Raw genomic sequence first — 27,686 nt, 5'->3', positions numbered from 1 at the left:
TCTGCCAAATGCAAATGCTTAACAGAGTCCTCAGCTTCTGAAGTTAGATGTCCTGCCAGCTCCTGTAGTGCGTAGTGAGACCCTCAAGAATAGGAATCATAGAGACCATTAGGCTGAGCAGGAAAACAGCAAGTATGAATACTTCAAGGGAAGAATAATAACATAGGGAGTCAACTACCAACAACTTACACACCAGAAAAATCAATGAGGTTTTCTTCTTGCCTGTGTTACCTATAGGCTGGATAAAGAGCTGAAGACCAAACAAATTAGTAGTGTTAAGCTCCTGCAGAAACTAACTGCACATCTTCTGCTTTGTGGTAACTTTCTGATTCAGGACTAAATGCATTGGTTTTGTCCACTAGCAAATTGCCTTAAATTGCCTTGCAGGGAAGAACAGGGCAATTTAAAAATTGCATGAGTGTTTCCATCTGAACATAAATTCTCTTTTTTCTCAAGCCTCTGTTCAGCATTCTCAGCGGGTAAGAGCTTGTCTCCTGTAAACATATGTTGAGACATTTTGGGTTGTTTCAAGCACCAGTCCGTAAAAATACCCTCATGATCCATCTGGAAAATAATTCACATTGCTTTTTCTATTTCAAGCTGAATCAGAAGTTCATTAGAGGGAGAGAATTTGGACTGCTGGAAAAAAACTCAAAAACAAATCAATGATGGGGCAATTATTCACAAGTATAGTTCATTATTCAGCCAGCTGTGTACACAGGACATTACTGCCATTAAAAGCTGTTAAAAAATACGGGTTTTTTTCTCGACACTTGTGGCTCAAACTAGTTTTGACAAATCATAGTGCAATTTGCATCTGTTATGTCTTACATTTGTGATCTTGAAAGGAAACTGCAACTTTGTTGGCACTGTACGCAGTGTGTGTGTAATGCCGTACATACAAGTACGGCAGTACGTACCCATAAAAATGGGTCTGTTTACGTTCTTTGGCTTTGTGATAGAAAAACAACTGTTTTATTCACTATGGGGAAAAGTACTATTTATTTATAATTGCACCTGTTCTTGCATAATAGGAAATACAGTTTGAGCCATGCTTTCCTGGAATTGTTGTCTGACTGGTACAGTTGTTCGCTAAATCTGATATCCTTGTGTTGTCTTTCAAGGGATGTTTTATTTCTTCCACTTTATTTATTTATTTTTTAAATGCCTGGCATGTTCCTCTTTACATTAGTACCCTAGCTGTGTTTCCTGAGCTGCCTCTGTGGATGTCTTTCAGGCCTGGACAGTAGTATCCAGTGTCTTCAAATTAGCATTCCTTAATGAAGTTGGCTTAACACTCAAATGCATATGACTGTGGGCCAAGTTGGAGGTAAAGAAAACAGTTTTCTACCAATTACAGGAGCTTGGGAAATGCTTGGGAAGCATTTTTGGTTCTTTCCTCTCCTTAGAATATTTTGTTTACTCTTAATCTTAAGGTTTGCAAACCAGCCTTATCATTTCTACCACTTGCAAGAATTGTACCCCTGCCCAGTGGCACTTCCTTCCCTCACCCAGAGGGTTTTGGTTTTAAAAGTTTTCAGGAAATATTAAACAGACTTCATGATGTGTGTTTCACCAATCAAATCAGAGGAATTGAAGTTCACGTTTACCTTCTTTCTAAGCCAGAACCTTTAATGCATTCATCTCTGAATGGGGGAATTGTTCATGGTCAGGCAGACCCTTACTAAATCCCATCAGTAAGAACAGAGATTTAAATAAGCAAAGTGATTTCTCTGGCCTAAGTGGTCGGCAAGCATACACTTTCATGTTCCTTAGCAAATCAAGAAATCAAGAAAACTTTTAATGGCTCTAAAAGGTAGCTTAAATGCATCCATTGGGAATAATGGCTGGAAAATTAAATTTATGAATAGAAATAGAGCTATAGAAAGCTCTTAACATTTGGACTTTTTTTTAAAAATTCTAAATGCAAACAAAAATTCATAATTGTAAAATTTCTTCTTGAAAGCAAATATTGATCAGTAACTGTTGGCTATTTCAATTTATAATCTGGATCAAGAGAAAAAATAATTTAGCTGGAAAATTGAATATTTTTAGCTGTGATTAAATAATACAAATTATTTTTTCTTTATGGATTTTTTTCTTTTCCCTCTCAGATTTTGTAGAAGGTTGCAAGTTCATGCTGGTAAGAAAGAAATGATGACCAAACATAGACAAATAAAAATACGTGAAAGCTAAGCAGTGAGTACAATGAATATTAAAAATGGAAAATATTTTGCCAAAAAGTTATTGCTTGAAAGGACCCAGGCTGAATTTAACAATTGGTTGAAGTGACGTTGTAGAGGTCTTAGACTCGGACCTTACTAAGTTAATTAAATTACTGACTGCTACTGAATAGAACATCTTTGTCATATCTGGTAATGTTAGGGGAAGGATGGCTATGAGGAAACAGCTGTGATTGCCACTCCAAAGAAAATCACTTTCAAGCACAAGGTCTAAGAATTTTTAAGAACACTTAGAAGCCTTAGGAAGTGAGAGGGAAGCTTAGGAGGAAGGAAAAAGAGTGGCTGCTTAAGTTACCTGTGCTGCAGATGTTACCAAATGGTATACAAGGGAAAAGTGACCTGTTAACATGGCTCTGCAAAGAAGAGGTGTTGATCAGGTAAAGATTTGGGCAAATGTTTTTGAAAGCTCAGAACAGGAGACTGTATAGTGTCATAGGCATACCCTTGAATATTACAAGACCTGTGATTAGTAGAGTAAGTCCTAGCTCAAATCTTCTTCATTGTGATGCTCTGAAGACCTGTAGCATCTAGGGAGGCCACAGGAAGGTTATGGTTTTGTATTTAAATTGAGTTTCACTCTGTGCTGGTTTATGGAAAAGTTGTGATGTCCTTCACTTGCATGACTAGCATCATACCTACCATTCTTTACCATTCCTTTAAAATACACATAAATTCAAATTCTCATAAAGACAACATAGAAGCATTAGTGAATAGATAGATCCATGCCCCGTTGCGGAGCCTGCTTTAGGCAGCTTTGTTAAGGTTGTGTAAATGTGTCTGGCACACTAACTTCAGTGACTTACGCAAATTTTCCACCTGGTACAAATGATCTCCCTGTCATATAGAACTATCTTCTGTCTGTTTCTAAAGGGCTTTCAAATGCTTCAAGATTTCTTTTCCACAACTGCAATATATTCTAGAGGTTATGCCTTGCCATTGTAAAGCTGAAGAGAACAGAAACCAGTCAACTCACTGTATGGAATTTTATTAATGCAGTATGACCTCAGCTGAAGACTTGAATTATTGTTATGAAAAATTTTTCATTTTTAAAAGTCAGATACGATGAGGCCATTTTTGGTATCTCTCAAGATCAATCAGTGCATTTATGTACACTGTATGTCTTTCCCAGATCCTCAATGAAAGTAAGTTGGGTTTGGGAATTCAAAATTAATGTTACCTTCTTTTCAGAGGTTTTTTTTTTATTTGAGCACAATCTGGCATCTGGCAGATTTAAGGCAGAAAAATATGCTTAAATTGATATTTCCTATCATTATCATCTGCAGACAGGCAAATCCATAGCAGATTGGGAAGTGTTTTATGGAAGAAAATGAATTCATGTGACAGCCTGTCTTCTTGACTGCCTGGGTTAATTAAAACCTTTTTCATTAAAATGGTTAAAAAAAAAATTTAACAGAATCACAGAATCACTAAGGTTGGAAAGGACCTTCAAGGTCATCAAGTCCAACCATTAATCCAGCGCCACCATGTCCCTAAACCATGTTCTGAAGCACCATGTCCACAGGTTTTTTGAACACTTCCAGTGAAGGAGACTCCACCACCTCCCTGGGCAGCCTCTTCCAATGTTTGAAATTTTTCCTAATACCCAATCTAAACCTCCCCTGGCACAACTTGAGGCCATTTCCTCTCATCTTATCACTAGATAGTTGGGAGAAGAGGCCAATACCCTCGTTGCCACAAGCCCCTTTCAGGTAGTTGTAGAGAGCAATAAGGTCTCCCCTCAGACTCCTCTTCTCCAGACTGAACAACCCCAGTTCCCTCAGCCGCTCCTCATAAGACTTGTGCTCCAGACCCCTCACCAGCTTCGTTGCCCTTCTCTGGACACGCTCCAGCACCTCAGCATCCTTCTTGTAGTGAGGGGCCCAAAACTGAACACAGGATTCGAGGTGCGGCCTCACCAGTGCCGAGTACAGGGGCAGGACCACTTCCCTACTCCTGCTGGCCACACTGTTTCTGATACAGTCCAGGATGCTGTTGGCCTTCTTGGCCACCTGGGCACACTGCTGGCTCATGTTCAGCCGGCTGTCAACCAGCACCCCCAGGTCCTTTTCTGCCAGGCAGCTCTCCAGCCACTCCTTCCCAAGCCTGTAGCGTTGCATGGGGTTGTTGTGGCCCAAGTGCAGGACCCGGCTTCTAAAACTTTAGGATTAAAAATTATAAATAATAATTACTCCCCAAATAGTTTACTTGGGAAATTTTATAATTATTAGATTTTTCTTTTTAAAAGTAATTTTTGAAGGTATGTTCATATTCATATAGCTATTTTTGCTCATATGCCCACTTTAAATCCTGCTGGAAATGTGGTTAAAATCTTATCATTCTGGGGGAAAATTTGTTGTGATTTGGGTTGTAAGAAAGTTGTAATTTGCTAACATAAAACCAAGGCGGCATTACCTAATGATCAGGTCATTGAACTGCACCCCAAGGGAGCTGAACTCTGTTCTTGGCTTGCACGCTGGCAAGCTGCTTGACATCACTCAATATGGCAGTTTGTGGTCTTTATCTCCTTTGAAAGACAATTTTAGTTCTACTGATGAAAAGGCTTATTGTTGCTTATCCCTATTTAATGTTATATTAATACTAAATAAGACAGGTATTTTCTTCCAAATGAGAGCTGTTTGCTTTAGGAAGATTCAGTTGTATTATTCTTGATGAGCTTTTCTGCTAATCTGTTCCTCTCATTGTAAAAAAACCTAATATTTAGCTTTTTGCATTTATAGGTTTAGGGCAGAACAGTAAATATTAAATAATTAATTTAATCTTAATTAACCAGCTAAGAAGGTGCATGGACTAGTTAATTAATGATAAACATTGCAGCACTTAATTTAGCATTTAAAGACTGCATCTGCTGCTAAACCGAACAAAGTACTGGCTTAATGGACTTGAGCGGTGTACCACAATTGTTCCTATGGTTCAGTTGGAAGCAGGATCCCTGGTGTGCGGTATTTGTCTGTGCCTACTGGTGCTCTCCCAAGCAGTGTCCCTTTCTGGGGGGAAAGGACATGCCAGGCATCATTCTCAATAATTGGATTAGAAGTTTCTACCATATTCTGGGAAAGAAAGGCTTTTGCAGTGTGGATGCAGCAATGTTGTAATGCTCCTTCTTGGGACCAGGGACTGGTTTTATTTAGTGTTATAGTAGTAGTCAAAGATGGCAGACAAAATATGGCCTTCTGTGATTAATTCTACACAGTATTTTGCTATTTCTGTTGTTTTATCATAGTTCATTCTGCTGAGGTGAAAACACTGAAACAATAATAATTGTGGTGGTAGCACAAGCAGGGGCATGGGTAGGTATGTTTTGTACAATACGTTAAGAGTTTTCCAAGTATGGAATCTACTATCACTTTAAGCAGGGCCCATTATATTTTCAGTTACGCAGATGAAGCCAGCTTTTCTTTCTCTGAGGGCCACACATTGACGTTTTACAAAAGCCAGACTCAGAAAATATACATTACATATCTCGGGAAACAGCAATTCTGAAAATAGTGTACGAAGAACTGATGACAGTGGCTACTCAAGAATGATGTCATTGTTAGGATGTTGTTAGGACATCCCAGATTCATCACAGATGGGCAGTGTGTGCAGCAGCTTCTGAGGGTGTCCCACAAGGTTTGTCTCAGCGAGCCTGACTGATGTACTTTGTTCTATTGCTGGAATTGGGACTTCTCAACCAAATCTAATCAACTCCTAGCACTGTTGCTTATGTGGCATAAATGCATCATGGAAATTATGTTTGGATATTTAAGATCCACATATATTTCAAAAACTACTTGTTGGTCACCTTGAACTCCATAAATTAGATACTTTCCTGCAAATGGCAAATGACTTGTTGGAGTATCTGTGGAAGCACAATGCAATGAAATGAAGAGAATAAAAACACTGAAATTAGATGCACTGCCAACTAATATGTTTCAGTAATGTTTTTGCCATAATTCAGAAAACAGATATCCAAGGTTATTTGACTAACATGACCTGCCTAATCTATATCTGACTAATGACAACAATATTATGCTTGTAAGCCTTAATGATTCACATGGATTTGTTTGCTTCTTGGGAAGAATCTAGAACACTAAATTGCTCTTATAGAGAAAGAAATTAATTCTCTTCCTACTGGGGATAATGTTCTTTACAGTGCAGTATAGTAAATGAAAAAGTAGGTAAAATGTATCCAGTCTTGTCAGTGAGGTACAGCTAAACTGTATATTGCCTAAATCATGAGTGTTTAAACTCTGTCTAGTTTTGCTTGCCCTTTGCTATAGCATTGGGGCTGTATGTTCAACAGGGTAGATGTTCTCTGAAAAGAGGTGGTGAATGAATATTATTATCTGAATTTTGTAGACAAAGTGAAATTTAAGAATTTTGTACTCTACTGGTAGGGAAGCCATAATTCTACCTAGAGAACATCTCTCTAAAGAGTGTATCTCTAGATAAGGGGTCTATCTTAAGGGTATATCTCCTTTAAATGGCTGGGAATTTTGCCAGGGTGAACCTTAGCCATTTGCCTATGGTCTCTGGAGAACTGGCTCCTGCTAGTCTACTTAGCAGCACCAGCAGTAGCATCCAGGGAAGGTGGAAGTACTGTGGATACCGTAAATTCAGTGTGCCCATAACCCATCAATCTGTAGACTGGCCTCCTGCTCTTCAGGCTTAGTCAATGGCTGTCACTTTTTGGGAGTGGCTAGCAATTTACTAAGGAGACACTTGTCCTGGGGTTTGGCAAGGGTAGCCAAAATTCACTAACCCATATAATCCCAAAACTTCTGTTGACTTAGGGAGAGAGTCTCTCTTTTTTTGATGGTTTTGGTTGTTATGCTTAACTCCCTAAAAAGGAACCTTTTTTTTACCCTCTTCCTCTGGGTCAGGTGCCTGTTTTAAACTTTAATCTAGAATCCAGAATGATTCACAGCAATACCATACTGTTCACCATTGCAAAGCCAGCTGCTTTTCTTTAAGGAGTCCGCTCCAGGGCTAAGTGCATGAGCTGTGAAGCTAATTTTTGCATTCTTACTGGTCATATATAAAGAATTTCTGCACATCTGATGGCCCTTTTGTAGCTATGAAGATATGTTGAAATCTCTGCCAAATGATCCAAATTCCCAAATTATGCCCGGAAAAAATTTTGGCTAGGAAAAAGTTAAACATTTAGAGAAGTAGAAATCCAAATACATTTTGACTCCATCCACTTTACAGACTGAATCTGGCATCTCTGATCACAACATAAGAACAAATTAAATCTTGCCAAAATTTAAGTCTACCCTGGATGTAACCGGAGGGAAGAGGATTATGAGAATGTTGGCTCAGCTCAGAAGAAATCTTCATGGATTTGTCTCTTTCTAATATAAGCACAAGTTGTACATCAGAAATGTTTGTTTGACTTTCTGAAACCAGCAAGGAATTTGCTGTTACCTCAGGCAGGGAATTTCATCTCAGTTTATATAATATTCAGGAGTACCCTGATGAATAATACCCTGAATACCTATTGCAGCAATTCCTGCATCTTTGAAATAACTTGGCTTAGCTCCATGTAGGATGCAGACTGTTAAACTGATGAGAAATTGCTGAGGGTAGAAAAACAGCTAACATCTCAACTGATTTGTTTTCTACAAATTGCATCATATTTTTCTGAGCACCAAAAAACCCAAGAACTTTTACATCAGTATTTCCCATAAGAGTCTTCCTTGCAAAATGAGAACAGTTTATTGTAATCAGAATATTTGACTTCCTTGTGCTTAAGTTTTTATTTACTCTTCACTACACAGTACCTAATTTTCTCCTTTTCTAACCAGTCTTTCTAACTTTAGTCTCTGTAGCTAGAAGCTAGAATAGTACAGAGTTCCCTGGGTTTCTCCCAGAATATGTGCTGGAAAGTCAAATTATCAGGTTAAAAATATGTCGTAAAAGATAATATCAAAGTGCTCTATGATTGGGGAGAAATTACATCCAAAGAGAAGTTCAAAAAATTGTACATCACTTTTACATTTCCTGAATTTGTGTAATATATTTTATATTCCAAAATAGATGGGGACAGATCTCTGGTTAGCATCCCTGTTATACCAATGTTGTTGGATTCCCATTGAGAGCCATCATATAAGCTCCAGGAGGACAAAAGGATTTGAACAGCATACAGAAAACAACAGAGTTCTTATGATGCTGCCGTTAAACATTATATCACAATATGCCTTCAATTCTTGCATAATCTGAAATTCTGTGATTTCCCTGATGGCTTAGTTTTTGATCTAAGGATTTTAAAATCTCACTTGTAATCTTGGAAAGAGGTGAGGAAATTCGGAGAGTGATCAGTTTTGTCATGCTGATCTTATTCTCAAAAAAAAAAAAAAGAAGAAGCAATTAAAGACAGAGCTGTAGGTATAAAATGTAATGACAGATGTATTTGAACAGCAACGGCTTCAGGTGTGCTGAATAATAGGCATGATATCATAAGGCAGTATCTGTTGCAGAATCTGAAGTTTCAGCAACACATCACAAGCAAAGAGTGCTTATGTTAGCATTCAAGGCAACAATCTAAGTTCTTTGTTGTCTAGTCATTATCAAACAGTTAATTTTTCTAACATCCTGAGAAAGAATAGTTTTAAAGGAGTTTGGGGCTTCATAGATTTGAATTGTATGGGGTGGTTTTTTGTTTGAGTTTTTTCATGTAGAGATTTCATGCAAGACTAGACGTAATTCTGGAGGAAGCAAAAAAGTAGGCAGTTGAAACTGTCGTCACTGACAGTCAAAATGGAAAACAGTGGAGTTTTAGGATCACATCCCCAGAATAGATGTGGAGGGCTAACTCCTGAAAGAGTGTGTGTGCGTTTGAAGAACAAGCAAGATAAGGAAGGAAACCCAATGAAGAAATAAAGAATTGGCAATAAGCCAGTTAGAAGACTTTGCAGATAAATTTTAAAGGACTTTATGATGAAAAGCTGAAAGATTGAAGGTAGAAGAGAAGGATGTTATCATACTGTAATATTACTATAATACCTGGATAAGAATTGTAGCAAGTATACCTTAAAAACAAAATCACCTTCATCTTCACTGTCCGACAGATTAAAGAAAAGAAATTCCAAAGCAATACCAAATATCCTAAAAAAAATTAATAGTATCTTCTTCAATCTTTAGATAATGAATAGAGTTATTATTTTCAGTGATTAACACTTTGGAATCATATTCTTTTGTTAGCTCAAGAGACAATTATGGTAAAATTAGTAAAATTATACTTTACTTAAGATGTATTTGCTTTTCTTCTCAGGTTGTCCTAGAATGAGGTCCTTGGAGAAAATTCGTTCTTTCTTAGCAGGCAGGCTCTAAAAAACAATCTGTTTCTTCTGCTCTGTGTCTAACTAGCTTTTTCAGTGCAGTGTGGTTTCCTTTCGCAAAGCAAAGCAGAAGGAAAAAAATGCTGTTCTTCTGTAGGGGTCTCTGTGAAGTGAATAACTCTCCTTAGATCCTTTATGACTGTCAAAGCTTTTATGGTAAACACATTCACAGATTTTCTGTACAACATTTCTTGAATAAGATCTCCGTATCAACAACTTGAGTTCAAAGATGCTGTCTGGCTTTTCCATATATTCAGAGTATGTGGTACTGCAAAAATTACCAGGAATTCCCAAGATCTTTTTAACTGGCTGTGATAAAATCTAATATGTATAAACAATTCAGAACTCTCAAGAACAATGGAAATCAGTATTATTGACTAAAGTTACAGTATTTGAGAGTCTTTAGTATTTAGGAGTTGGCCAGACATCAATCATATGCTCTTCTCATGCAGTTCAGTCACTTCTGCGACTCAAAAATATCAGATAAGATAAATACACTGAGGAAGAAGGTGGAGGGAAATCATACGGCACAAAAGCCAGACAGAAGAGGAAGAGTTGTTAGAGCACGTATAAACAGCCAGATTCTTGTCTGCTTGGCACAAACAAAAGGTAGGAGCAGCCTGATGGTATGATGTAGTGTCATAGAGCTGCCAGTCAGAGCTGTGGGTAGAAGAAGTGGAGGGGGAAGTGAGGGAAGGGGAACCGGCTGGGAGAGGAGGAGGATAGGATGAGTGTCGCAGCGAGCCTTAGCTACCAGACGCAGGGTGGGGAAGCTGATTGCAAACGTGCAAGTTATGCCTGAGAGGGGGACCCAGGGGGAAGTGAACTTCTGATAATGCCTGAATTGTGTCCTGTTCAGTGCTCTAATCAGAAGTCTGTAAGAGAAGACAAGGTGAGGACTTTTCACATTTTCACGTTTTATAGGTGATTACAGCTTATTTCAAAAGGTCAGAGAGAACACAGTAATTGAACGTGCTGGTGCTGTCTGTCTTTGCGCTAATGACTGGAGCAGATGGCAGAAGTGCCGTGCCACAGAGAGAGAAGAAAAAGGAAAGAACTGGTAGCTTCTGTGAAACAGCAGACATGTTATGTTCCTTGCATCTGGTCCTATGCCCATCACATTGCATTGTGAATGTTTTTGCCAAAAATTGTTCCATTTTGTAACTTGAATTTTCATTTAGATGTACTGGTTTCAGCAGTTGCCAGCAAAGTTGTCTCACATTAAAAATACAACTTCTGGTCAAATCGAGAGAAAAGTTTTCTGAAGAACAGCCCAGCAGCAACAAGGAAAAGAAAGGGAGTTAGATGTTAGGAACTGGTATTGAACTCCCGGCCTGAATCCACAAGCAGTGTGGAAAAAGAACCTTGACTTTTCTTTTTCTTAAATGAATGTAATCACTTATTCAAGGCTGGGATTTCCCTGCTTTCTGACAGGAAACTTCAGCAGTCTCAGATTTGCCTAGTGCAACATGGAAACATTTCTTTAATCATTTCCTGCTTTTGTATAATTTTTAGAATTAAGCTACATTTCCAGAGAAAATGAATGGAACAAAGGAACATGAGAAGCCTACCCCTATTCAAAAGTCTCCTAGTTTCTCTAGCTCCTTTTGAAAGAAGTACCCTGTAGTAATATGCATCCAAAAATAAGTTAATTCATAAATGATATGACCTATTATCACTTAGTAAGTAGCAGATAGTTCTAGTTCTAGAATTTCCTGATCTGTCTTTGCCTGATTTTCTTCAGGTTCCAGACATTTTTGTAGATTTAGATAAGGGTCAGATAAGCACCCATATTTTCATGTGCTTACTCAGACCTCTTGCTGAGGCTTATTCCTTCACTTTTCTTTTGTAATTGTACATTGGTGTCTATATTTAAAAAAAAAAAGCTCTGAAAATTTCCTTGCTCTTTCCTCATTGTTCAAAGTGACAGGACAATCGTGATGGGACTTACAGGTACCTGTTGAAAAATCATTTGAATTCTCACCTGTGCATTAAACTGTTGGGGAAAAAATATGTGATGATCCTAAGTGGATCTGACATCAAACGCTCATGGTACAGTTAACAATTTTTGTAACTATTAGACTCCTGTGTCCCCATATTTTCTTCCCTCACTTAGTAACGTCGATTACAACATTTTTAGAATACCCTGGAAAAGAGAGGCTGCATTTTGAGCAGTTAAGACTGTAAAGAATGTACCTGCAGAGCAAACGTTTCTAACAAGCTTTGGAAGAGTTTATGAATATGCTGTTTGTTATCAAGCAAAGGCTGTAACATTTACACCACCTAACCTTTACCCAGCCATTTATCACAAACAATACTTTTTTCTGTCTCTCCAGGTTCCAGTGTTCTGTCTATAACTGTAAGGACTCTACCCAGAGAATAGGATTCTCCTTAGATTTCTGGGGGAATATCTTAAATCACATTTACTAGATGTGATTTTATGTTTTGTTACCATGCTGTCTTCCAATCATCGCCTATTATTTCATGAAGCAAATAAAACTGTTGGGGCCAGATGCTATCATGAGGATTAAAGGGGAAAAAAAATCAGATTGACCAATAAATAAATATTGGTGAAAACTATTCTGAGGGAGAGAGACACAGTTTATTTTGCAGCATCATGATTTGGCATGCATGGAAGCCTGAACTAGAAGAAGACAGGACAATAAACTTCTGAACTTTATGACACTGGGAGCATGCAAGCAAGTCTCCTAACGTGATAGAAACAGATCCTTGTTGTATCTATTTTTTTCACCACACCCCAGTAACACAAAACGTGGTTCAATGGCCTGATGAGAAGAAATATATGGTTGGACAGTCCTGCAACTCCTCCCAGCTCCTCCTTCCATGTTAACAGTAAAATGCCATTTTGTAGTCCAACCAGACATAGTGACTGATTTTATTACCTCTCCTACTTCATGTGGTTACTGCAGAGCATTAATACATTGGTTCCATGGACAGACATAAACCCATGGCAGCATCTTCTTTATGTTCTTTGCAATGAGTTATTTCAATCTGATTGTGTGCAGTTGATATGCTTTGGGACTTTGAGATCAAACAGGTCTTCTCTATTGAGGCTTAAGACCCTGTTCAAGGAAACAGTCAGCGGGTGAAAATCTACAATAATCTTTGCCCTGAATTAATTCAGAAAAATGCAAGTTAATCTTCTACATATAGTGAGCATTTACTCTACTCTTACACAGGCCTTAGAAAATGATACTGAGATCAGTTCTAGGATGCTGTGATTTTGCAACTTCCATTATAGCAATCATATAGTTACTTCTTTTTGTATTTGTCCTGGAAACAATGTTTTATTAGCACCAGATCAGTTCCCTAAAATAAGGACCAAAATCTTAATCTCATTGGTTCTGTATTTCATGGCAAATTTGGGGGTGGGGAGGAAGTGGGTAAAAGTTTTGTGCATTTTCTTCTCTTTCACAGGACCTTACAAAACAGTGGTTTAGGTTATAGGCACTTTTTGCTGATACCTTTACCAATTTGTCATGATTCCACAGTATATTTGTAGTAGCAGGCATGCAAACGAACCTCTTTGTTGTGGTTTAACCCAGCAGGTAGCCAGAACAACCACACAGCCGTTCACTCAGCCCTCCCTGTCTCAGCAGGATGGGGGAGGAGAATCAGGAAAGGAAAAGGGTAAAACTCATGGGTTGAGATAAAGACAATTTAATAGGACAGCAAAAATAAAAAGGGTAATAGTAATGATAGAAGAATATACAAAACAAGTGATGCACAGCACAACTGCTCAGCACCTGATGGTTAGCTATGTAACTGACTAATGCCCAGTTAGTTCCTGAGCCGTGGCCCCTCCCCAGCCAACTCCCCCACTTCATATACTGAGCATGATGTCCTATGGTATGGAATATCTCTTTGCCTAGTTTGGGTCAGGTGTTCTGGCTTTGCCCCCTCCCAACTTCCCGTGCACACCCCACCTTCTCGCTAGCAGGCCGGAGCAGGGAAAGATGAAGAGTCCTTGACTGCTTAGCACCAACTAAAAACACCAGTACGTTATCAACATTTTTTCATCCCAAATCCAAAACACAGCCTCACACTAGCTTCTATGAAGAAAATTAACTCTATCCCAGCTGAAACCAGGTCACTCTTGATTTAATGGAATTAGCCATGTTCTTGAAATTAAGCCAAACACTTTAGTTGTTTAAGATCTAGCATGTTCAGCTTGATTCTAGTAAGAGGACGAGAGATCAGAATCAAATCTGGCTCTCCTGCATGATGACATAAATCCTCACAAATAGTTAGGTACCATTATTAATATATAACATTAATGATAATGATAATATCTTCATCAACGACATAGTGGGATCAAGTGCACCCTCAGCAAGTTTGCAGATGACACCAAGCTGAGTGGTGCAGTTGACACACCTGAGGGACAGGATGCCATCCAGAGGGACCTGGACAAGCTCAAGGAATGGGCCAGTGTGAACCTCATGAGGTTCAATGAGGCCAAGTGCAGGGTCCTGCGCCTGGGTCAGGGCAACCCCTGGCACCAATACATGCTGGGGGATGAAGGGATTGAGAGCAGCCCTGACGAGAAGGACTTGAGGATCCTTCTTGTGGATGAAAAGCTGGACTTAAGCTGGCAATGTGCGCTTGTAGCCCAGAAGGCCATCTGTATCCTGGGTTGCATCCAAAGCAGCATGGCCAGCAGATTGAGTGAGGTGATTCTGTCCCTCTACTCCACTCTGCTGAGACCCCACCTGGAGTCCTGCATCCAGCTCTGGAGCCCTCAGCACAGGAAAGATATGGACCTGTTGGAACAGGTCCAGAGGAGGGCCACCAAAATGATGAGAGGGATGGAACACCTCTCCTGTGAGGACAGGCTGAGGGAGTTGGGCTTGCTTATCATGGAGAACAGAAGGCTTCAGGGAGACCTTATTGCAGTTTTCCAGTACTTAAAAGGGGCTTATAACAAAGATGGGGACAGACTTTTTAGCAAGGCCTGTTGTGATAGGACAAGGGGTAATGGTTTTAAACTAGAAGAAGGTAGATTTTGACTAGATATAAGGAAGAAATTTTTGACAATGACGGTGGTGAAACACTGGCACAGGTTGCCCAGAGAGGTGGTAGATGCCCCATCCCAGGAAACATTCAAGGTCAGGTTGGTCGGGTCTCTGAGCAACCTGATGTAGTTGAATATGTCCCTGCTCCTTGCAGGGGGATTGGACTAGATGAGCTTTAAATGTCCCTTCCAGTCCAACCTATTCTATGAAAATGGAAAAACATCTAGCTTTTTAAATCATTGAGCAGATAAATAAATGCAATTTACCTCTGTTATGAATTATGCACGAAAAATATTACAGAATAATATTAAAGCTTTGAATAACAGCTTTACAACAATAGGATTTATTTTATCACTTGTCTGGATTTAATATAAGGTTTCTGTCTTTATCATTAACCAATGCATAATTTCTGTACATGCTAATGAAAATTTCTTAGGTTACTTGCTAAAAAATATGTGTGCCCCAATCCTGTACATTAGAGTAAATGTGAGTTATCTCATGAATCAGAGAAAATGATGGAAAGGACTGAAATGTGGTAGGTACTTGAGTACCTCTACAACTCATCTGTTGCATTGAGTCTTTCACTGAAGTGCAGTTTAAAAAAAATTGTAATATTAATAAATTTAGAAAATATTTTTTAAAAATACAAACATGTTTTAGCACTCTATGATGACAGATAGAAATGACTACTGAAAACAAATAAGTAATAACATGCAATGTTTTTTTCCTAGGAGGAAAATACTAAGCATTTACCTTTCTTCTTAGAGTCTGAAAGAAGACCAGAACTCACAATTGGTTTTCCATGCTTCTGTGAATCACATACAAAAGAAATTACTGAAATATCAGTATGGAAAGGTGCAGATATGGTTTTCATTCTTTGAATTTCCTGATGGGCAAATTCAAAAGAATGGTGCCCTATAAACTGGCTTATAGAATATGTTCAAATCTGAATGTGTTTTAGTGTGTTACTAAATAAAAGTTATTTTGTATTATCCCAATTCTTCAAAAAGCTTATTTGCCCAATTTAAAATGTAGGGACAGATTTGTGGGGTTCTTTTTCCCTATCTTCAACCAATTAGGGAGAAAGTCTTTGCTTTTATAGCACCTTCCATTTTCAGAGAAAAAATTATTAAGAAACACAAATTAATTTAATCTCAGAACACACTTTAAGAGCTAGAGAGAAATGGAGAAATCAAAGATCAAATTTTGAGAAATTAGGTGATATTTTCCATCATTAGCATGTGGCATATTTATACTCAATTTAGATTGTGTCTTGATTCAAGAATCTGATTATTCACACAATTTGTTTATTGGTTCAAAGAGGTGCTGGGTAATGTTATGAGATGGAAATCCACTGAGAGTTACTACATATGAAAAATCCACATTTAGTTGCAGGAGACTGAGTTTTAAATTTTGGAGACTGTTATAATATTCAGGGAAGTGTTGTAAAATGTTTGCACTGTTCCTAAACTCTTCCTTGCATTTCCACTTTGGACAGTGTCAGAAATTGGTCTGTATGGCAAAGATGGAAAAAAAAGTCCTCACATTTTAACTCCTTCTTACAATTAAATCTTAACTCTAACTCTGTTCTTCCTCCCTCCATTTTACACGTGTAGCAAGATGATGCTTTCTTTGCACTGACTGCAATGTGGAATGTACCTTTTCAATTACAATGATCCTTTCTGAATTTAGGATGGTTTTACCTCTGCACAAGAAAAAAAAAGTGTTACGAGATCTGAAAGTTTTACCCATCCAGAAAAAGCAAAGTCTCAGCACCCTCTTATTCAGTAATCTTGTCCAGCAGTATCATACTTGTAAAAGATGGTTGGCCATTAGCTCAACTGTGTATGTCAGTTTTGAATACATTTCACAGCAGACACCTAGTCTTCAAAAACATCTTCATTTGGATGATTTTCAAAAAGTAGGCTGGGCAAAATTTGCAATTTATTCTAAATACAGAACTTTGTCGATTTGTGAGGTCATTCTGTAATATTTTCCATCACATCTGCACATTTGATCCATTGCTTTGGAGTTATTTCTGATATCAAAGAACTGAAGTTGTTTTTAAAAAAGTGTGCTTTAAATTAAAAAGATCTACAGTGCTGAGGTTACTATATTATGACAGCATCTCTGCTGCTTCTAAGTGTCTCCTGTAACTTTATTCTAGGTCTATCACCAGCGAATAGGAGAAGCTGTCCTGTGGTGGTGTGCTTAAATTTATAGCCAAAGTATTAATTTATTAGAAGCCTCTGACACCTTTGTCAGATGTGCTATAGTGAGAGTTCTTTCAAGGCAATGATTAGCAGACACACACCCTCCTACCCCACCCTCCCCAATTTACAGCTCAATTCAATTCTTATGTTTGAAATCACTAAGTTAAGAATTTTCACACTCTCATTGCCAGAAGATGAACTACATAAAGTGTCAATGTCCTTTTAATGGCTGGCCTTGTCTACAACCTGTGGGGCAGCAACAGAGACTTGGTAATTTTCAAGTGCAGGGGGGAAATGGTGTGGAGAGATGTGAGTTGTCCTACTTAAACAGTGTTAGACTTGAACTATGTAAGATATTAATATCTTATCTCACCTTCCTCCAAATCCCAGAGCAGAACTAAAAAGCAAATCCTATCCAATTATTCAGCATGCTAGAATAATCAGTGCTCTGAGACATTAAAAGTAAAATCCTTCACTTTTGCCTTGTGCATTTTTATGTGTGAATATATGTATGTACACACACACATCAATAAAGGTACCCTGCTGCCTTTGTTTTTTGATTTTAGGTACCACAAAAACATTATAGAGATTCAGTAAAAAAATCATGCTGATTTATTTCCTGGAGGGATGAAGTCACTAAATCTTGTAGTCTTAGGCTGTGGTGTTAGTTCTGTTCATTAATTATTGACTTAAGATTTGAAGTGGGAATTGCTTTTCTGCCAGTAAGTGTTTTCTGAAGTGTAAAAACATGAGGGATGTATGCATTTCATAAAGATTACAAATTCTTTAAAAGAAGGAAAATAATAAAGAGAATGGCTGTCCTGATGCACTATAGAAAGAGCACAGGAAGAGAGGCAAAGGATGGAAAGACAGGAAAAGGACCTGATTGCTCTCTGAAGTGGTTTTAAAGTTAGTACAAATCAAAAACGCTGTAGACCAGCCCCACATTGCATGATGCAACTAAGTGCTTCCAGATTCTATTTCCATCTAGGAGGACTGTCTTGACTTAGACATCTATATCATGCTTGAGAATAAGCATCTATTTTATCCTACCTGCACAGCCAGAATGTACTTTGGAGATCTTGGAATGTATCGGAAATGGTTTACATTACAGTCATTTTGTATTTATGTATTTTAAAAGATAACATTTTTTCCTTTGTTATTTGAGGCTTATACTCTCAGAATACAAAATTTAGCACCATAAATTATAGAAAGGACCTACAAGCTCTCTTTGTGGTCATTTTAGTAAACTGAGGACTCCAGAATTTGATCTCCACATAATTTTTTCTTGTAAGTTGCCTAGCAGAACACAAGTAAATTATCCCCGCAGTCCAATGGAGAGGGTCTAACGGTGAGAGTCCAACAGTCCAACAAATAACTCCTGAGCCAGATGTATCTGAATTGTTCAGTTGTTTCTTTCAAGTCAGGTCAAATGACTGGCAAAAATGTTGCAGTGACATCCATATTTCTCAGAACGGGAGAGGCAAGTCCGAGGGGCTGTTGCAGTGCCAAGCAGTGAGGGTTCAGCTGCACATCGGCTTCTTTTTCAACAAGGCAGCGGGATCCAGGGGAGCTCTGTGAACTATTCCTGCAGTTCCCCTTGCCAGGGCTTCCAGTGGTAGGCAAGCTGTTTCGTGTGTCTGTTGTCTCCTGAAGAATGTTGGAATGAGTGTCTTCGCAAAGAAGGTTGATCACTCCTTCACTAACTTATACCATATGTTCAGGAAAAGACAAGTACCTTTTCTCATTTGTTAGCAAGCGGTACTCTCATTCTGTTAAATTCAGACCTACAGAGCTGCAACTTTACCCGTACAGAAGGTTGACTTCCACCCAAAAGGTGACTGATTCAAACTTACCTGAACTTTCAGCTGATTTTTCGGATCTTGTGAGCTGTCATTTATGTACATTATGACCGTTGCATTTACCCTGGGCTCCCACATGCAAGCTTAATTTGGTACTTTGTTTGCTAAACACTCTTCTAATGGACTCCATGATACACAACTGTTGTGGGAGTGCCTTTTTCTTTGAATGATTGCAAATATAGGTTAAGCTGTCACTTTGCCTATACTTTAGTTTACATTTTTCTGTTAAAATATGTTGTTTTCTGCTGCTTCTAATGTTACCAAAAGTACCTATTTGGATTAAATTTTCCCATAGATGTCATTTCCTACAGGAAGGATTTTACCTTGAAATACTTCATGTTGCATGGTTCTTGGTTGACATAAGGGAGAGCAAAGGTGATGAGGGAATATACATGTTTTTTCCCTATTCAAAAACAAGACAAAACACGGTAATTTCACTGAGAAGCTAGAGAACATCCATGCTTTCTGGTAAGGACTTGATATCTTACTCAAGGATTGTTGGAGTCAGGAGGTTTACTTTTGGCTGTCTTTGTGCTGAAAAATCAAGTATGGTCAGTAAAGATTTATTTGCAGCTATGTCCTGTCCTCTGAAGCTGAAGTCTACATCCAGCCTGCAGACCCTACACACAGTATATATAAAAAAAAATGTATACAGCTGCACATGTAGGTGGAACTGAGCAATATTTTCTATTGAAACAATAGTTCTGTTTTCTGTGAATGGTCTGGTGCAAGGTATAAAACCAAGCACCTTTCACCTGTGCTAGACATTTCCCACCTCATAGACAGGCACTGAGGGGAAAGATTCAGTTGACCTTAATCCTACTGTTTCTTTTTTTCCAAGTGCTTGAACATTCTTAAAGAATTTTTTTTTTTTTTTTTTTTTGGTGGCTGTTGCTGAGAGTTGTACATAATTCTCTTTATGGCCAGCATTAGTTTATAAGATGCCCTGAAAGCAAGATAATTCCTAATTTGGAGCAAATGTGCACATCATATACCATTGTATGTCCTCACTCAACCAAGTGCCCTTTAGCCCCACATTGGCTATAAAGCTTTGAAGAGAGGCCATAATCTGCAATATCAACATAAATGAGCAGCCACACCACTGAGGATACAGAGCACAGCTGACACTTGAAGATATGGAGAGGTATGAAATAAGTATGTCATCAATAATTTTAATTATATTTGAAGAAGGTAGCCCTCAGTAACCATTACTTGTTTGTGATTGTCTCATCTGGGAGTTCCATTTGGCTGAAAAATTGTAACTGTAAGAATTCTGTAAAGCTGTAAGTTGACTACACACACCTACAAAATTACACACATAAAATCACAGCACATGTGCACACACAAACATGGAGAAACAAAACCAGCTGTAAATTCTTTTGATGCTCTGAAGAAATATAAACAATATACTGACAAAAGTACCGACTCCAAGTAGCTCAACCACAAAGGTTATTGAAATATATTTCCCCTGGGTCTTGTAATAAAATCACCAATAATTTTTAAAGGCCATTAACTTCAAATTGCTTTCTCCTTCAGGCAAGGATTTTATCCTTTTCCTTTTTCATTATTATTAATTAAAGCTAACAATGTTTCTGGAGAAAAATATAGATACAAAAACTATAAAAAAGATATTTCCTGATATGAAGGTCAGCATATAATATGAGAGGCTAGTATAAAATCACTACCAGGATTATTCATCTTGAGTGACATTTTACAGTTATGAGGAATTCTGGTGATTAGAAATAAATTATTTTTTTAACTTTTGAAAGATAATATATCTTATCATAAGACCCAGAGAAGATGTGCACATGAACAAGTGTGAACAATCTTGTTTTCCTTTACCTAGATTGAAACTGGGCTGGACAAAGTCAAACTTTGACCTGCAGGCATCATTACTGTGGAGCTGCTCCTGAGCTCATACAGGCCAAAAGAAAAGCAGTCTATGGTACTTTATGCGCAGTGACACGTTAATATGGTTATATGCATGGAGCTGACATCTGACAGAATGAACACTTGTACCCTGAACTCATCCATGGAGTCATGGAGTTGAGGCCTAGGTCAGACTAAATGCACCATTATTTCTGCTACGTGATGTTTAAATGTTGCAAGTTATGATATTTAATAGGTATGGTATGTAAAAATATATGCTGTATATTCATTATAGTTTTTGCCATTTGGTGAATGTTAGATAATCTTTGCCAGAAAAAAAATGAATGAATGGTATTTATAACAGGTAAGGAGGAAGAGAATTCATGGTATTTAACTGTAGGCCTCTAGTTTGCTTGTCTGACAGAGGAGTTTAAAATCTGCATAAGATCCAAGGTGTATTACAGTGCACTAAGGGAAAAGGTTGGTAGTATGGGTATTCTCCATAAGGTTTTTTCCTGTTCTTTGTCTTCACATGAGGCTTCTGAGCAGCAAGCACTGTTGGTTTCATCAAGAGCATTTGCTGGTCATTTGCAACAAGCTCAGATTTTATCAGACTTTATCAGGCCATACAGAAATTTGCTGCACTGGAAGTATGTTTTGGGAAATAAGTAAATGCAGACAGGCATGCTGATGTTACTCATATTGCTGTGTTCTCAGAGAATCCTCTTGCCTTCCCTCTGAGTCGAGGGAACGAGATTATGCTGTTCACTCACACTGAGTAGCACAGTAATGCATAAGGGTCATTTGGGAACTCTACAGGTCCCATTCAACATGTGGGAGGCTGTCAGAATATCTCTTCGTATTTACTGCAAACAATAGATGCAGAACAGGAGACTTTAAATGCTACGTGAAGGATAATGTCTTTGTGTTTTCTCTTTTTCGTTCATTTTACTTACACTTTGCATGAGGTTATGGATTTGATGCAGCACCAGCGAGGCAGTGGGAGTTTTTATGCTTGGTGTATTGAACGTCGTCAGTTTTCTGTAGTCGCATGTTTGTATTTCAAATACTGCTGAGTGAATAAACTTACATTCTGACATACTATCTACGTTTAGTAGCACATTGACTCCACAATTCAGTTGTTCACCTGTCTCTCATGCACATATGGGAACAAATTCACAGTGTAATCAACCTTCGAAAGCTTATTCCTATTGAACCTCAATACTTTCAGCATATCAGATTCCAAACTGTGCTTTTTGAACTGGATAGTGTATTTCATTGTAATAGAGTTTTTATATGACCTTTCCTTTTTCCTGATGCAACAGTTTTCTGTCTGTGGCCTGTACTCCAGAAAAGCGGTCTGTAGAAGGTTACTAAGGAATAGTATGTTGTCAGTAGGTTTACTTTTGCTACACAGGGGTCCAGAGATCTACTGAGAATTTTTCTTGGGCCCTTAAACAGAAAAAGGCTAAAACCTCTCTAACCATTTCTACATCAAGAAAAGGCTACTTACTTATATTTACTAGTGTGTTTGTATCCTTTTTTTGTAATTTATTTCTATTTGTAGGTCGGAGAGAAAGAAATTCATTTCACCAAATAGAGGTAAATATATCTGAACTTTTTATTTAGTCAGCAGAGAGATATAAGCATTGCAGGGTGCAATTGCAATCATAAAGATAATGTCTAAGAGAGAAACTAACTGGAGAAAATAGGTCTAGAAAACACGTTTTATTTTACCTTAGACTGGAAAATATTTTTTTTTGTTCATTGCAGTTTTGATGGTTTTCTTAAAGTTTCTATAAAAGTAGGTTGAAACATACGTCAGTTCGCGCGGGCAGGGCGTGCAGGGAAGGCCTGCGGGAGGGGCGCAGTTCCCCCCCCCAGCACTAGAGGTTCTCTGACAAGTGGCCATCATCCTCCCAGAGGAGGCTCAGCCATGATCGCCACTCGGCTGAAAACTGGGGCCAGAAAGAATGGGGCGACACAGACGGAGCTCCCGCTCAGGCACGCGGCTGTCCAAGTATCCGACTGCGGGCAGGGCCTGAGCCTGTCGCTTGTACCAGAGACCAGTGGAGACACCACCTGCGTGCGGTGTGACCAGGTAAGCAACCTGCTCAGCCTGGTGGCAGAGCTGAAAGAGGCCGTGGAGAGGCTGAGGAGCATTAGGGAGTGTGAGAGGGAGATAGATTGGTGGAGCCGCACCTGGCCATCCCTGGGGCAGGGGCAGCTGGTGGAGGCTCCACAAGCAGCAGGGGATCCCCTGTCCTCTTGCTGCCAGGCAGAAGAAGAGGTCCTAAGAGATGAGGGGAAATGGAAGCAGGTCCCTCCTCGGAGAGGCTGGCAAATCCCCTCCTGGCCTCCCTCACCATCCCAGCTGCCCTTACACAACAGGTATGGGGCTCTGGAACATAAGGGACAGGAACATGAGGACCCTCACAAAGGTCCATCCAAGGGGGTGCCTAGGGTGAGTCAGCCAGCCTCACGCATCAAGTCATCCTCTGTTAAGAAAAAAAGGAGGGTGATTGTCGTAGGCGACTCCCTTCTAGAGGGGTACAGAGGGCCCAATATGTCGACCAGACCCAACTCACAGGGAAGTCTGCTGCCTCCCTGAGGCCTGGGTGAGAGATGTCACCAGGAAACTCCCTGGTCTGGTTCGGCCCACTGATTACTACCCACTGTTGGTCATGCAGGTTGGCAACGATGAGGTTGCACTAAGAAGCCCAAAGGCAGTCAAAAAGGACGTGAGAGCACTGGGGTGACTGGTCGATGGAGCGGGAGCACAGGTAGCGTTTTCATCAATCCCTTCAGTGACAGGGAAGAACGCTGAAAGGAACAGGAAAGCACACCTGATCAGGGTGTGCTGATGCTGTTGGGGCTCAGGGGCTGATGCTGTTGTCAGAATTTTGTGGTTTTTGACCACGGGGTGGTTTACACGGCACTGGGCCTCCTCGCAGCAGATGGAGTGCAACTGACTCCAAGGGGCAAAAGGATTCTTCTTTATGAACTGGCAGGCCTCATCAAGAGGGCTTTAAACTAGATTTGAAGGGAGGAGGGAATAAAACCAGGCTCACTAGAGTTCAGCCTAAGAGTGGCATGCCAGAGTTGAAATCAATAGCCCAGCTCAAGTGCATCTACACCAATGCACACAGCATGGGCACCACACAGGAGGAGCTGGAAGCCATTGTGCAGCGGGACAGTTATGATGTAGTTGCCATCACAGAAACATGGTGGGATGCTCCTCATGACTGGAGTGCTGCAATGGATGGCTATAAGCTCTTCCGAAGGGATAGGCAAGGAAGGAGAGGTGGTGGGGTGGCTCTGTGTGTTAAGGAGTGTTTTGATTGCATGGAAATCAATGATTGTGAAGACCAAGTAGAGTGCTTATGGGTAAGGATGAGCGGGAAGGCCAATGAGGCAGATATCTTGCTGGTAGTTTGTTACAGACCACCCAACCAGGACGAAGAGACAGATGAGACATTTTATAAGCTACTGGCAGAGGTCTCGCATTCGCTGGCCCTTGTTCTTGTGGGGAACTTCAATCTACCGGACATCTGTTGGAAGTATAACACGGCAGAGATGAAACAATCTGGGAGGTTTCTGGAGTGTGTGGAGGATAACTTCCTGACACAGCTGGTGAGTGAGCCCACCAGGGGAGGTGCCTTGCTGGACCTGCTGTTTACAAACAGAGAAGGACTGGTGAGTCCTTCTGGTGGTTGGAGGCTGTCTTGGACTTAACGACCACAACATGATAGAATTCTCAATTGTGAGTGAAGTAAGGAGGGGGGTCAGCAAAACTGCTACCATGGACTTCCAGAGGGCAGATTTTGGCCTGTTCAGGTCACTGGTTGAGAGAGTCCCTTGGGAGACAGTCCAGAAGGACAAAGGGGTCCAGGAAGGCTGGACAGTCTTCAAGAAGGAAATCTTAAAGGCACAGGAGCAGAAGGTCCCCATGTGCCGTAAGAAGATCTGGCGGGGAAGGCGACCGGCCTGGCTGAACAGGGAGATTTTGCTGGGACTCAGGGAAAAGAGGAGAGTTTATCACCTCTGGAAGAAGGGGCAGGCAACTCACGAAGAGTACAAGGATCTCGTTAGGTCAAGCAGGGACAAAACTAGAAAGGCAAAAGCCCAGCTAGAGCTCAGTCTGGCCACAGTTGCAAAGGATAATAAAAAATGCTTCTACAAATGTATTAACAACAAAATGAGAGGCAAGGAGAATCTCCATTCCTTACGGGATATGGCGAGGAACATTGTCTCCAAGGACGAGGACAAGGTTGAGGTACTTAATGCCTTCTTTGCCTCAGTCTTTAATAGCCAGTCCAGGTATCCGCAGGGTATTCAGCCCCCTGAGCTAGAAGATGGGGATGGAGAGCACAGTAACCCGCCCATAATCCAGGAGGAAGCAGTTAAGGACATGCTAAACCACCTGGACACCCACAAGTCTATGTGACCTGATGGGATCCACCCAAGAGTACTGAGAGAGCTGGCGGAGGAGCTTGCCAAGCCACTCTCCATCATTTATCAGCAGTCCTGGTTAACAGGGGAGGTCCCAGAAGACTGGAGGCTTGCCAATGTGACGTCCGTCTACAAGAAAGGCCGGAAGGAGGATCCTGGGCACTACAGGCCTGTCAGCCTGACCTCCGTACCAGGGAAGATCATGGAGCAGTTCATCTTGAGAGTGCTCACACGGCATCTGCAGGACAACCCAGCCAGCATGGGTTCATGAAAGGCAGGTCCTGCTTGACCAACCTGATCTCCTTCTATGACCAGGTGACCTGCCTAGTGGATGAGAGAAAGGCTGTGGACATTGTCTACCTGGATTTTAGTAAAGTCTTTGACAGCATCTCCCACAGCATTCTCCTGGAGAAACTGGCGGCTTGTGGCTTGGACAGATTTACTCTTCGCTGGGTGAGGAACTGGCTGGATGGCCGAGCCCAGAGAGTTGTGGTGAACAGAGTTAAATCCGGCTGGCGGCCGGTCACAAGCAGTGTTCCCCAGGGCTCGGTTCTGGGGCCGGTCTTGTTCAATATCTTTATAGATGATCTGGATGAGGGAATCGAGTGCTCCCTCAGTAAGTTTGCAGATGACACCAAGTTGGGTGGGAGTGTTGATCTGCTGGAGGGTAGGAGGGCTCTGCAGAGGGATCTGGACAGGCGGGATCAATGGGCAGAGGTCAACTCCATGAGGTTTAATAAGGCCAAGTGCTGGGTCCTGCACTTGGGTCACAACAACCCCATGCAACGCTACAGGCTTGGGGAGGAGTGGCTGGAGAGCTGCCTGGCAGAAAGGGACCTGGGGGTGCTGGTTGACAGCCGGCTGAACATGAGCCGGCAGTGTGCCCAGGTGGCCAAGAAGGCCAACAGCGTCCTGGCCTGTATCAGAAATAGTGTGGCCAGCAGGAGTAGGGAAGTGATCGTGCCCTTGTACTTGGCACTGGTGAGGCCGCAGCTTGAATCCTGTGTTCAGTTTTGGGCCCCTCACTACAAGAAGGACATTGAGTTGCTGGAGTGTGTCCAAAGAACGGCAAGGAAGCTGGTGAGGGGTCTGGAGCACAAGTCTTACGAGGAGCGGCTGAGGGAACTGGGGTTGTTTCGTCTGGAGAAGAGGAGGCTGAGGGGAGACCTTATTGCTCTCTACAGCTACCTGAAAGGGGCTTGTGGTGAGGTGGGTGTTGGTCTCTTCTCCCAAGTAACTAGCAATAGGATGAGAGGAAATGGCCTCAAGTTGCACCAGGGGAGGTCTAGATTGGATATTAGGAAAAATTTCTTCACCGAGAGGGTGGTCAAACATTGGAACAGGCTGCCCAGGGAGGTGGTGGAGTCGCTGTCTCTGGAAGTGTTCAAAAACATGTGGATATGGTGCTTCAGGACATGGTTTAGGGATCATGGTGGCGCTGGATTAATCGTTGGACTTGATGATCTTGAAGGTTCTTTCCAATCTTAGTGATTCTGTGATTCTGTGATTCCATGCAAGGCAAAAACCATGGCCAGATTTTTGTGTCTCGTTCAACGTTTAGCTTTGGTAGCATGATTCCTATTACTGGGAATAGCTAGACTACATACTGCTGCGGACAGTGATAGAACTATTTGTGTTTTATACGAGGAGAAACATTTGACACACTTGTAAGCATTAGATATGGTTTACAGAAACTTCATACTTTTGTAATCTCAGTGGAGTTTATCTTTCATTGGTATAAATTATCACTTCATTGACCTTCTATTCCATCTTTGTCCTCTGTAAGGCCATAGAAAATTTTCTACTGAGGGATATTTTTCTAGACTTATTTTTCTTCTTGGTTTGCTATTTATCTTTTGCCCTGGATAAGTACAGACCACTATATAAATAACACTACTGATAAGATAGCATTCCAGTAACAATTTTTATCCTAGATTAAAACACATATGTTCTGGGTAGCAGCATAAAGTTCTGATTATAGAAAACAGGTGACAACCTATAAGAGTGCAGGGTAAACCCTTTTACTGTGAAAAATAAGATGCAAAGTTGTACTTGATATGCTAATCCTAACTTTTCATGGCATGTGAGGAATGTCTCCATGATTTGTCAAATACATATGGGGTGATTTGGAAAAAGGCCATCTGCCCTGTGGTATAATACAAATAAAGACGGCTGTTGCACTCAACAGCACACATGACTGAAAGAATTTGACCCCCCCAGAGATCCACTTGGAAATGTGATTGCAAGAAAATTGGATTGCTTTGCAGATATTCAGCACTGCAGAGAAAATGTGGTGGAAGGATGATCATCAGTGAGACCAAGATAAGATAACTGTAGAATGGAAAAGAAAGAAACATGTTTTTATCTAGCTAGGTTCTCTCTGTGTGTTGCATTTTGTAAATCTGTTCACTGTATTTGTTTATGGGGTGGTTCAGACCCATTATGTGTAACCATGAATTGTGGATATAGGGAGGTGACACCCTCTTGGGTGTGAAACCCTCTTTCACTGTGACTCTGTTCCACTCAATTCTTCCTTGAGGCCTGCGGTATCGTGGCTGCTTTCTTCTGTAACTCACACAATGTGCTTATGCTGTTTCTCTCTCTTTCTTTCAGTCTTTCTGTGAAGTGTGTCAGAGGACTGGGACCATATTGTTCCTCAAATTGGGAGAATTCT

The sequence above is a fragment of the Phaethon aethereus genome (genome assembly GCF_964289735.1).
Source record: "Phaethon aethereus genome assembly, chromosome: 2".
NCBI lineage: Eukaryota > Metazoa > Chordata > Aves > Phaethontiformes > Phaethontidae > Phaethon > Phaethon aethereus.
This window is presented reverse-complemented; position numbering follows the sequence as displayed.